A 13990-nucleotide genomic window follows, 5' to 3' on the forward strand; every position below is an offset into this window, starting at 1 on the left:
CAAAAGGAGTCAGAACAAATAGCAAAGAATGAATGAAAAAAAAAATCCAAATAATTTCTTCTTTCTCAAGCAGAAAAGAATAAAATGGCACTTTCTGCAGCTAAACTTTGTACCACATTGAGGGGGAGAGTCAATTGCACAGGAGGTCAGCAAGCTGAACAAAGACTAAAACTATGCTCCCAGGAAGTTGGGTGTGCTTAAAACCACTGAAATCCATTATCAGTGCAAGTCATTGAAACTAATCAATGTAATATTGTGATAAAAGAGTACTTTTGCACACACGGGGTTGTGGGGTTTTTTAAACAATACCTTCAAGACCACACCACTGAACTCTGTTTAATTAATCAAGGAAAATGACCGCCCCAGTTCTATTTTAAAGGTCAGTAGCATGGATTATAATCTATGCTTCTCCCATAACAAAAACACCCTTCTCCTTGACAAATCAATCTTTTCCTGGCTGTAAGTACTACAGGTTGTGGCTAAAGGACTGGCAGCAAACCCAACAACAAGACTTGCAATCCTAAGCATGTTTACTTGGAAGTAAGCAAATGTATTCAGCAGGGCTTACTGCCTAATACGTTTATATAAACTGTTAACCTAAAGCACGTACAATAATCTTGAGTTTGCAATCACAGAATTCTAACAGTAGCAGGGGTCATACAACCCCCTATGAAACATATGGAAATAAAGTGTGAGCAGGGCCATGGAGCTACGTATCCTCCCCTGATGGACCCAGTAGATACACTTCCTGCAATCCATGCATTTGGCCAGTTTGTGAATGAGCACCACATGAGTGGAGCATCTTCAAATGACTGGGGAGTGGAGGCAATGGCCTAATCACATTACCCATTGATGTACATCAGTATGTGCATTGATCTTCCAGATGATGGTGGGAGGTATGCCTAGCTTGCATAGCCTTGTGATCCCCAACACATGTGCTGTGATTGCCTAGGCTCTGTTAAACCAGGCTAAAACCATGATGGGTGTCCTGTTCTCACAAGGCTCCTGAGTAAACAGGACACTTACCAGTAGCAACACCAAGGGGGCAGCAACCAAAGCAGTGTCCAGAGCTAGGCCAAGGTCAAAGTCCAAGCAAGCAGCCTCTAGAGCAAAGGGTCATGCAAAAGGCTAAGGCACAGCAGTCCATGGTCATGTTTGGCATAGGCAGACAATCCAATAGCTGGCACAGGGCTGGCACATAGGCACAGGGCTGGCACATAGGCACTGTTCCAGCAGTTCTTCCAACTCTGAATTGGGGTTTTGAGCTGGAGCTGCTGTAACCACACCCCAACCTCAGATGACTCTTATCAATTCCCTTCTCTCCAGAGGTCTCCTTGAGAGGAGAGGAGAGTCTTGCTTCTGAGAAGACATTTACTCCTGAGAAGTTATAGGTGGGCACTTCTCCAGATGGGCTAGGTTTCCATGTGATGTTCAATGGGCTTGGGACCCACTTGGCCTCAACATCACAGGCTGAACTCACCTGGGTGCAGGTGAATTATCCTCAGCCTCATCGCAGGATCCCAGATTCTCACTTCCAGACAGAGCCTGACCCAGGGCTTGAGGTAAGACTGGCGCCTCCTGGCTGCCCAGCAAAAGCGTGACATCCTCCTCTGTCAAGGACTCACCTGGATTAGACGTGATAATGGAGAGGGTACATGTAAATGGTTCCTCTATCTATCTATCTATCTATCTATCTATCTATCTATCTATCTATCTATCTATCTATCTATCTATCATCTATCATCTATCTATCTATCATCTATCTATCTATCTATCATATATCTATCTATCTATCTATCATCTATCTATCTATCTATCTATCATCTATCTATATCTATCTATCCAAAGTAATAATAATTAATAAATAATAATAAAAATGTGCACCCCACCAACAAGTCCATTCCATTGTAACTATCCAACCTCCCAAAATTTCAACACCTCTTACGATGGTTTGACCCCTTTCTGTTTTAACTTGGTTGGTTTTTTTATCTCTCTGCCTTTTCATCATCCCCTCTCCTTCTCCACTAAATTCATAAAAATGTACTTTGTTGCTGGAAAAATAGTATCTACCTAATTAAGCACACAGAGAGAAATACTTTAGAAACAAGAAGCCATTAAAGTAAACAAACATTTGATTACAAATTCTAGCAGGCATCAGCTTACATCTGTTGCTAACCAGGTGTCTGATATTAATGTGATAGATATATTAATTGCCTGTTTTTAAGAGCTGCTTGGATTGGTGTGGGTGTGTGACCTTTGTGGATGTCTCTCACATTTTGTCTCTCTCCATAGTACAGGACATGCTTTGCCTTCAGAAAGTTGCATGTTCAATCCTAGTATCTTCAGTTGAAACATACAGTGGTACCTCGGGTTACAGATGCTTCAGGTTACATACGCTTCAGGTTACAGACTCCACTAACCCAGAAACAGTACCTCAGGTTAAGAACTTTACTTCAGGATGAGAACAGAAATTGTGCTCCGGCGGCGTGGCAGCAGCAGGAGGCCCCATTAGCTAAAGTGGTACCTCAGGTTAAGAACAGTTTCAGGTTAAGAACGGACCGCCAGAACGAATTAAGTTCTTAACCCGAGGTACCACTGTATTTCATATGAAAGTGGCTGAGACCCTAGAGAGCTGCCACCTGCCAATATAGAGAAAACTGGGCTAGACAAGCAAAGAGCCTTACATGGCATAAGGCTGCTCCCTGCCTATGTAAAACAAAAATGCTCAATGTATAACTTCCCCATTGCCCACCACATTCTAGGGAGGCCATTTTTAATGTCTCCAAGTTCCATGTTCAGAAGCAGTAAGCTCATGTTTCCCTTCAACGTAACTTTTTCCTATATTCCTAAACACTGAGAAGTTGTCGTTTGAACAGTTTGCCACTGAACAGAATAGGAAATTATTTATTTCCACAGATCTCTGTGTTAATGTTGGCATTGTGCTGGGCTTTGGATCATGGCCAATGGGGGGGAATCCAGTATTAAAGAGTTCAAGTTAACAAGAAGAACAACTAAGGGATTGAGGTAAAGCTACTATATGGGAATCTACAGAATGCTCTGTTGCAGGGATGTGGAAGGAAGGAAGGAAGGAAGGAAGGAGAGGAGGAGGAGGAGGAGGAGGAGGAGGAGGAGGAGAAGAAGAAGAAGAAGAAGAAGAAGAAGAAGAAGAAGAAGAAGAAGAAGAAGAAGAAGAAGAAGACCATCTGACTGCATTGCCCTGGCCATTCTGGTGGTTCCCAACAAAATATTAAAATATTAAAAAACACAATACAACATGAACCATTAAAAACTTCCCTGAACTGGCTATTGGCCATGCTGGCTGGGTCTAACAGGATGTAAGGAGCCACCAATTCCCTCTATTGGCTGAGTTCCAAGAAACTCCTTTGGCTCCTTTGAGAACTCCTATGTTCCATGCAGCCGAGTGTTCAACAATTGCTTCTATAAGCAAACCTCTATCTTGAGAAAGCAACAATAAGCAATTTAATTCTGTTCAGACCAAAATAGTGATAAACAAGGGTAATAGTTTTAAAAACAAAACAACCAGAAACCTTTCCCCAAAGAGTGCTAGAAATCCTAATTTAGTGACGGGAAGCTACTTTCTATAAGTAGAAATACAGTAATTTAATAATCTTGGCTTAGCAGTTTTCACTACAGAAAATTAACCAATTCATTATTGCTTATAATTTGCTGAGGCATAGCTGCCATATTTGTAAAATCAGCAGGTTGAGAAAGGGAACTAAAATGCAAGTTTTAAAATGAATGTTCTCATTTCTCCCCCTCCGCCGCCTCCTCCTCCTCCTCCTTGGACACAAATGACACAATTACTTAGCTCCCTCTAGTGTCACTTTCTAAAACAAACTTCCCAGTAATGATTGCATTTCCCTCCTCTAATCTTAGGAGCAAATTAAAAATTCACTTGGCAATAATTAACTAGTGAAGTCTCAAAGGGTTTGGTAAGATTGTCAGGGACTGAAGCTGGATTCAAGTAGTGTCACACTAACAAAAGAGGGTCAAATGTAGGCTTTTTTTTACAACAACAAAAATATGACAGCAGTCTTCTGGAGTCGTATTGTTTGAACAATTGAGGTACATGCCAATAAAGAACAGCAGTCAGGGAGCAGTGATAACAAATGTAACCGATCTATCATAGTCATGACATTTGAAGTACCATTATTACAGCAGTATTCATTTTCCCATTTAAACCCATCAGTTTCAGGACTGGTAATTTGGATTCCGCCCCCCCCCCTTAAAGAAGGCACTCTAGGCAGAAACACGGCAACTAGAATTTACTACGCTGGCATCAGAGTAGATGGAGGGCCTGAATGCATGGAGTACTGGCCATGCAAAAATAAACATCTTATCAACAGTCCCAAGAGCACAAACAGCCCCATCTAAGATTTGCTGCACCAACAAATATGAAAAAAAGACTTTGAATGGTGACACAGCAGCCCCTGCAATGTCAGAAAATGCCACGCTGCTCTGGTGATGTGAAGATTTCTCACAACTTTTCTCATTGGGATTTAAATTAACCTTCCCTTACAAAGATGTTGACATATGCCTTCTAGAATATTGTCATCTGCATGGTGGTAAAGAATATCCACAAATTTCAGTCATTTTTAATTAACTGCTTTATTTGAGAGTTTGAGAAAAATATATATTCCCCAAATTCCACCGAAATCCGTCTATGTGAGGTATTATTTTGCTCTAGCTAATGGAATATGCTGAGGTAAAAGTCCGTTCCCCCCAATAAAACTGATACAGAGAAAAAGATTTAAGGGCCTTCTGAAAACCAAAGAGAACCTAGAACAAATTTTTTCTCAAAGTTTTTCCCATTGATTCCTGTGTTTGCTGTACTTTTTTTACTCCACTCCGTTGAAAGTATTGGGGTGATGACAGACATACACACAAAATGCACAAAGATTGCTGTGTCCAAGCTATATTGGAATTTGGCTTGGGGGAGTAAAATGGCCATAAAAACCCTCAGTAGTAGTAGTAGTAGTAGTAGTAGTAGTAGTAGTAGTATGCTTGGATATATATTCAAGGATTTTATATATATATTAAAAAGCAATGCATTTTAAAAGTAGCTGATCTATTCCAACAACATTTGATGTGATTATATACTTCATACTAATATAGCAACATTGTCATAAAAACAGTCACTTAAAATATTTAAAAATATTTAAATATTTAAAAATATTTAAAATAATGCATGCCTACTTAGTTGGCCACTTCATAATAGTCACTTACAGTCCGTAACATGGAGGAGGCGCTTGTCTTCTACTGTTCTTCCTAGCTAGTACTATTCCAGTTATTTAGATTCACAGTGTGAGGAACTCATTGTGCATTTGCAGAAGAGTCCCGCTTGCTTTCAATGGAACATAGTTTCCTAAGGGAGTTTAAAACACACCACTTAAGACTGAGCAGTCTTTTAAAGCAGGCCCAGTCCTCAGATACGTCAATCTCTGCTGAGGTTGGCTCTGAAGCAGTGCCTATGTCATCTTGATGAGAAAGGCTAGTCATGAAACTAACTTAACAATTGCAAAATAAACTGCACGCAATTAAAAGCAGCACTATAAATCAAACCTACAAAAATACCTGCCTCAAATAGTTCTGCATTGTTTCTTTTAGATGCTCACATTTTCTTAGCCTGTGTTTTCTGGACCGACTAGGTCTCCTTACCCTGGGTCAATAGAAGGGATGGGCAACCTGTGTCACTACCACCCTCAGATCAGTCCCAGTCAGCCAGCACGGCCAATGGTCATGGATGATGGAAGTTGTAGTCCAGCAATATTAGAAGGACCAGTGGTTCCCCACCCCTGCCCTAGAAAGGGCATTGAGAATGAGCCTATTACCTGTAAACAAGATGGATGAGATCGTACTAAGAAGTCTTCTGGTTCCTTCAACTTGACAAGTAAAATAGGTTCAAATATTCGTCAAGCAGAGCTCACTGGCAGAGCCCTCATTTTGCAGGCAAAAATCCCAGGTTCAATCCCTGCATCTTCAGTGAACTCTAGAAAAGAAGCGCTAAGAAGTTGCCAGCAGTCTGTGTAAACAGTACTGTGCTAGACAGATCAATGCTGTGACTTGGTTTAAGATCCACATTGCCCTTCCCTAAGCCAATTGGGCCAATTCTCTTGAATTCTGGTGCTCTTGTAAATCTTTACAGTATATGGGCTTGTGAACACTTATTGCGCCTACCTGGAGATCTGGAGACTTCTGACATTCAGCACATTAGTACCATCGCGCTCTGCTCATTCTATTCCTACTGTTCTTTCCATAAATTGAGCGTCCTTTCTCACTTTTTCCCTCTCTCTGTCTCCCTCTAAATAGGCCCAAGCAGATGTGGCATGTGGTTTTTCCTGACCTGAGTCACCCACAATGCATCTTCTTCATTATGTTTAGGAAGAGAAAGACGTGAAATGATCTTTATCTATAATAAGAGAATTTGTGGGTTTGCACCCTTAAATACCCCAATGTTTAATGCAGTTAGAAAAGGGGAGGAATCAGTCATAGTGGAATGGGGTCATGGCATTGCCAAACTTAGCTTTTGCTGAAAGAAATTTGCAGAACCAATTTGAAAGGTATGCGTGAGAAAAGCTTGAATGATGCTAATGGCACAAATTGTTGTAGGATATCATTGGCATTTTTTTACCCTATCCCAATACGTTCCTTTACTTCTTTGTGTTGGAGAAATGCATTTAATTTCCCTCCATTCATCTTAAATCTTTAAATCGTACTTCTTTCATTTTGTAGCTAACGCAGGGTTTGTATTCCTCTAATGAGATACGAGCACACACCACGTGCCATGCATACACATGGAAGCATGGCGCTAAACAGATCCTGGGACTCAGTGCCAGTTGACCACTTTGATCAAATGAACATCCTATGGACACAGCCTACAGTGCTCTTAATCAAGAAGAAACTTGTCCAGCTACCAGGAAAACTGGTTATACTGATGTATTTTGAAATTCCTGCTATTCTGAACCAATCTTAACCCCCAACTATTTCATTTGGGTGAAAATAATTTCTTAAGCCATGCCCACTGGCAGAGGAAGAGGGGGGCGGGGGTGCACTGCCCCCGGCAGCACGATCCTAGTGGGGTGCCATCGCAGCTGTCCAACCTGCGCTGGGCACCACACCCCCGCAGGTGGCACACCACGCCTCCAGGGCGGCGCACCACGCCCCCAGGATGCACGCCACACCCCTGCGGGTGGCATGCCACGCCCCTGGGATTCGCGCCAGACACACCCCGCCTGCTCTTCGCCCCCTGGTGCTGGAGCATGAAGCTCCACCACTGGCCATGCCCCTCTTCACATTTGCATCTGTGCGTTCACTAAATATCTGAAGATGTAGAGGGGATAATACTCCACAGAACCTATCCCTGTTCTCTGATGAGGACCTCTCTGATGAGGACCTCTGGTTGCACAGGAGTCCAGATGATATGAACCACCCACATGTACATAAGTTTTCACATGTCCTGTTCAATGATGAGACTAACACAGCTATGCCTGGAGTGCATGCAATATGGCACTGTCCCACACATCCACACATTTAGTCAGTGTTCAAATTGGGGAAAATAAATACAGTAAATGGACAAAAGTACTAAGATTCAAAAATGTTTAGGGGTATGTGTACCTCTGCATCCCCCTAGAAAAAAGCACTGCATTTAGTATATGTGTGCAAGTACTCATAAAGAGGGCTGTAGTATCCTTCCTTCTTGCTTTGGTTGCTTATGGGATTTAGGGATATGGCCTAGGAATGGCCAGAAAGTATGTTTCACATTTTTCCTCCATCATGACTGTGTGCAAGCTTGTATTTAATACCAAGTATTTAGATCAGCGGGATGCGGGTGGCGCTGTGGGTAAAAGCCTCAGCGCCTAGGGCTTGCCGATCGAAAGGTCGGCAGTTCGAATCCCCGTGGCGGGGTGCGCTCCCGTTGTTCGGTCCCAGCACCTGCCAACCTAGCAGTTCGAAAGCACCCCCGGGTGCAAGTAGATAAATAGGGACCGCTTACCAGCGGGAAGGTAAACAGCGTTTCCGTGTGCGGCTCTGGCTTGCCAGATGCAGCTTGTCACGCTGGCCACGTGACCCGGAAGTTTCTCCGGACAGCGCTGGCCCCCGGCCTCTTGAGTGAGATGGGCGCACAACCCTAGAGTCTGTCAAGACTGGCCCGTACGGGCAGGGGTACCTTTACCTTTACCTTTATTTAGATCAGCACGTATCTGTTCTGAACAACCATAGCCTTGTCCTCTTCTGTCTCTTCTACACTGAGATGCTTGGCTCTGTGTAATAACAAACAACAATAATCCGAAAGCCAACGTGTCCACAGTCACTCTTCCTGTGACCTTCATGAGCCGAGCTGATGAAATATTACGTATAATTTTATTAGAAAGGAAGAAAGGTGTTTGACAGATGAATTCTGCTGCTGTAATTTCCACAATGAATGATACTTTCCCCAATGCTGCCACAGCACCTGCTGCTAAGTACAAAGATGATTAGCCACAAACTAACCCACTACAGAATTATTATCAGTATATATTTGCGTGATGAAGAACTAATGGGAATTATGCAGATTGCATTTCCTTCCCTGCTGAAGGCAACCAACCTTCACCATCAATAGCAAGCTGAAAAGCGATCTCAGATGTGGAAGAACAACAGAGGAGGAGGGCATCTGTTATTATTATTATTAGTAGTAGTAGTAGTAGTAGTAATATTAGTAGTAGTAGTAGTAGTATTTCCAAATAGATCCTGTTGATTATTCTGAGGCTTGAAGACACATGTTTCTTTTTCATGTAATTATATGACAAGAAATCCAAGTATCGCTTTTAAAAGCTTAATAATTTCCAGAGCATGCTAATAGAGTTAAATAGAAAGTAGCCCCACTGCTTTAATGTAGCATCTCGAGCCACTGCACATCAAAGAGGCTTTTTATAACTCCACCAGTATGTAGTGCAAACCAGTAGCAATTGGCCTCCATAATCACATTAGGAAAGCTGCTTTGAATGTTCCCTCTGTAGTGGAAGTATTAAAGGCTGATTTTACTCAATGGAAGTTTATTTCTGCTTCTGCGTAGATAGGCCCTCTGGCTATTCCTTTGCATGCCTTAGCAAAATTACACTGTGGAACTGGCTGTCCTGTGTGAAACAAGCACAGGCCATGATGTGACTATACAACATTGGAAGGGGAAGACCTCATTCATTAGCCTGTGATTATGCCCCAGAGCCATTTGCCACAGCCAGTTGGGGCAGCTGACACCCTATGAGCACCTACAGATGGAAATTTCTCAGCCCATAGCTGCTGCTTTATGTTGATACATCCTGCCGGATTACAGCATTTTGTCCCAGTCAAGTTATTTCTAGGGATGAGTGGCTCACTCTATTTCCCAGCCCATATCATTTTACTGATTGATTTGATTTCTTACCCGCCCTTCCTCACCAGAAGGTCCCAGGGTAGGTTGCAACAATAAAACACACAATTAAAAAAACAAATAGATAAAAACATTATCATGGTTCCAAAAGCTGTTCCAAATGGAACAGAACAATGTATATTTTCCAGTGTGTACACTTGTAAATTCATCACATCCTATTTCCATATTAACCACTGGAATTCTTATTCTTTTTTTAAAAAAGTGGACAAAATAACATTTAAATTCATATTTTCAAATATAAATATTTTCTCTCAAAATACGCATTTTAAAACAGTTTGTGATGCTTTTCTTTCTTACTTACTTTTTAAAGATGAAAACATTGGGAAGTACCAAAGTTTTGTTTTTTTAAATGTATTTTATTAAAAAAAATTCTTCAGCTAGGGATGAAGGGAATAGTAGTCCCAAGCATCTGGAGAGCCGGAGTTTGCCTATGCCTGTTCTAGACTTTAGTTTCCCCTACCTGACTCCTCCTCCTTTGTCCCACCTCAGCTCCATTACAGCTACAGAAGACCAGGAACCATCCTGCAAGAAAGGTCTAGCTTTCCAAAAGAACCACAGAGATATCGATAAAATGTTATGAACACTTTTCAGTCAAGTGGAAATTCTATGATTCCATAACTGGGGCTCCAAAAATAGAATCACTTTGAATACAGAGCCTCATTCATTCATTCCCCCAGCTCTTCAGGCAATTGCTGTGTGATGAGGGAAACACTGAGGAAAAGCCTATTTCCCCCACTCCCATACACCCCTGTTGATGCTCCTGGGGGGCCTTCCCCAATGTACTGGGGACTCAGCATCTGAAGCCTGGTCCACTCAAGAAGATTCCCTGTGCAATTTAGAACCCTAGAGCAGACTTCCCATTGCAGGCGTTTAGTCAATGGAAGACATGCTGGTGAAAATGGGGTCGATAGGTTAATCCTCACTCTCAGCCTTGCACTATTGTAATCATGTGGTGGGAGAGAATTAACTGAATGGGGCTTTAGAACTGTGATCTTTCAGAGTTCTCAATCACTCAAATAAGCTACTTGAGTTCTCTACTGTAAGCATTTAGCCACAGACATGTGGCATGCTGCAGGAATGAAGATGTGGGAAGGGTTGAGTTCAATTGAGTCATCCCTACTCTCCCTGTTGCATGATGATATTTGTGTGGGAGGCGGGGGGAGGAAAGTGAATAGGGCAAGTTTAATATTTCAGAGGGGGGGGGGACCAGCAACATGCAGGAAATCAAAACTGACACTATGAGGCACAAATGTGGGAATGCCCGTTTCAGTTTGGCCATGTAGGTTTGTCTATGGCTGGTTTGAATCAAACTAAAGGCTTGAAATTACTTGTTTGACGAAGGCAGCTCTTCACTCAAAACACTAAAAGGAGAAAGCAGCTTCAAATCATCATAAAGGGAAAATGCATATGATTGAAATAGTGCAGCCTTAATAAAGGCTTCCATTAAGTTGGTTCCGTGTAAATAACTGTGTCACAATTAGTTGTCCGACAACATTTTTGTCCACATAATTCATTTACAACTTAGGGTGGTTTTTTAAGAAAATTAAAATTAAATAAATAGTTTACGCAAGCAATTCCAAGATCCACAGAAGCTGCAGCTCTTTTTGCATCTTCTAAATATACAGAATACTTATGGGAAGAAGAATCAACTGCCTGTTTGATTAATTGCCTTAGTCACATATTAAAAACTTTTGCTTCTTATCCCATTAAAAGTAACACTAATGAGCTATGGCTGTGACCTTCAAGCAGAAAGGCACATGCGCCTCAACCCCTTCAATATTTACCACCCAAATTTAATCTTTATAATGGAAGCCTTAAAAGGAATCTGATAGAAAATACTAAGAGCTGCTCCAAAACTAAAACACTTAGGGAAGATTTTGATTAATGCCTCGTGATTAATCAATTGATTAATATAGTTTTCAATACAGATGTTAGGACACTGTCTACTTTAATCAACCATTCTGAAAACAGAAAAGACAAATGATCTATTTTTGTGTCAATTTCCCTCCCCAAAATAGCCTATTTTAGCAGTTATGTAAATTATGACATCAACCCTACTTAGTATGCCTTAATTTCCCCCATACATTAAAAACCTTTAAGCATCGGAACTATTAATTAAATAATTGTCACCCCTTTTGGCAGGACTTCTTTAAAGCTAATGAGAGAGTGGGAGGGAGGGGGGGAAGAGAGAAATTTAACCAAATGAGTGCTCTATACTTTTAAAAGAAATTGTTTCAGCATTACACTATAATCCATATTTAAAGCCCTCCCAATATTTTTGTTTAACTCTGAGGCAGCTTCTAATTTGTGATTATGCTCTCCACCATACTAAAACTGAAATCTTTATTTCAGTCAAAAATAATCACCCTGTAATTACCATGACAAACTGCCCAGGCTGTATCATTGTGGCCATTTCGACTAATGATATTGTATTATAATGCCTAGCAATAGACTTCAAATGGAAAATATAATTATGTGCATTAGTTTGTCTAAGCATTTATAAGATCACATATCCATCAGTTATCAGGCTTCATAAAAAAAACTATACATCACTGTCACTGCTAGTTTTGTTATTGGAAATGTGGGCCTTTATAAACTGAGCGGAAGATGTGAGTTTTAAATTTCACTTCTGGTGGATCCCAAGCTCTGACCCATGGAAGCCAAACCCATATAAAATGATTCTTTTTTTTATTGATGGCATATGCAAACAAACCTCTTGCTTCTACAATGAATATTTAACCTAAGTCTTCGTTCTCATTATTTAAACCCACTGTTTCTTATCTTGTTGTCAGTGGGCATAGTGAGCAATTATTTCTGTTCCCTCAACACTTTATTCCTGGATTTAACGTGCTGAGGTCTAATTTCTAGCTTAATGGAGTAGCAGTGAGCAAAGGTACAGAGAACCTGAGTTTTATCAGACGACATCATTGCCTCCCTTTGATCTAAATGGATCTAAATTGACAGGAAGGAGTCACAGGCACGTGGCGCCTAGGTTGGATATACAGAAGGCTGGTTGTCTAACTTCAGGGGCAAAAAACAGACTGGGAACTGAGCATGCAAAGGACTATGCTGACAAAACAGTGAATTGGCAGACTTGTGAGGAAGAGGCATTGGCAGTCTAATAGCACCTAATACAGTACTTAAAATAGACCAACATATATAATTAATAGAATCATAGAGTTGTACAGTTGGACAAGACCCTGAGGACCATCAGTGAAAAACTGAAGCACAGCCGTCATCTAGTCCAACCACCTGCAATGCAGGAATCTCAACTAGATCATACGTGACACATGGCCATCTAACCTCTGCCAAAAACCTCCAAGGAAGGAGAGTCCACCACTTCTCGTGGGAATCTGTTCCACTGTCAAAAAGCTCCTACAGTCAAAAAATTCTTCCTGATGTTTAGTTGGAATCTCCTTTCTTGTAACATTGATTCTGGTCCTACCCTCTGGAGCAGGGAAAGACAGGCTTGCTCCATTGTATATAGATTTATTAATTTTTTTAAAAAAAGAAGAAGCTGCATCATACGGAGTCAGATCATTGCTCCATCTACCTGTCTGGGACTGGGCAGAGGAGGAATGGTGGAGAGCGCCTCCCCAGCATGACCCTTCCAGAGAAAAGGAAGGCAGTTCAGAATTACAACAGGGGTTTGAGGGAGGTCACAGCTCAGAGGAAGATGAGGGGGAAAGTTGGGAAATAATGGGAGAGGAGGAGACAGAGCTGGAACAGCTGCCTAACACGTTGTCACTAGAAAGCATTCCAGACCCACCATCTCCCAGAACCCGGCAAGCCTTAAAAGTAGGAGAGCAAAGAGCTCAAAGACAGAGGGCACTTAGCAGCACCTGTAGAGGAGGTGATGTTGATGACGAATGAGGAAGTGGAGACTCACTTGGGACAACACCATTATCCAAGAGGCTGTGTCCCAAAGCCTCTCTCTGAAAATATTGAATAAAAAGCAGACGGTAATAAACTTTTCCTTGTCTTTGCACGTTCCTGGGCAACTGGCTGTGAGAGTTGCTTGCAGCATCCTGACACTACCTCAGTGTTTTGTACTCTGAGTAGTAGAAGATCTCCAGGGTTTCAGATAAGAGAATTTCCTAGCCCTACCTGGATATTCCAGGGATTGAATCTGGAACCTCCTGCATGCAACACAGATGCCATGCTACTGAGCCACAATTCTTCCCCTTCTCACTTCAAAACTTTGCCTAAAACACTGAAACGTCTTCCACAAGTGGCTCTAGCAGTGAGACCCAACATTTTCTGGAAATTCAGCAGAAGGCCAGTGATCCAATGTTCTTGGGCTTCTTACATACAGTCTATGAACGGTTGGGTCATTTGGTTAATACCCACAGGGTTTGTGAGCTGGCCAGAGGAGGTAGTTCCTAAGTGCCATAGGCCTACCAGAAGGAGCCAGCTTACTCCAGAGTAAGTGTTTTCAAGATGAAAGCAAAATGCAGGGACAGCATCTTAAAGACTAACATATTTATTCTGGTGTGTACTTTCATGAGCAACAGTCCACATCATCAGATGCATGACTGCAATCCATGGAATCTTATGCCATAA

Source organism: Podarcis muralis, chromosome 1 (genome assembly GCF_964188315.1).
Source record: "Podarcis muralis chromosome 1, rPodMur119.hap1.1, whole genome shotgun sequence".
NCBI classification, from domain to species: domain Eukaryota; kingdom Metazoa; phylum Chordata; class Lepidosauria; order Squamata; family Lacertidae; genus Podarcis; species Podarcis muralis.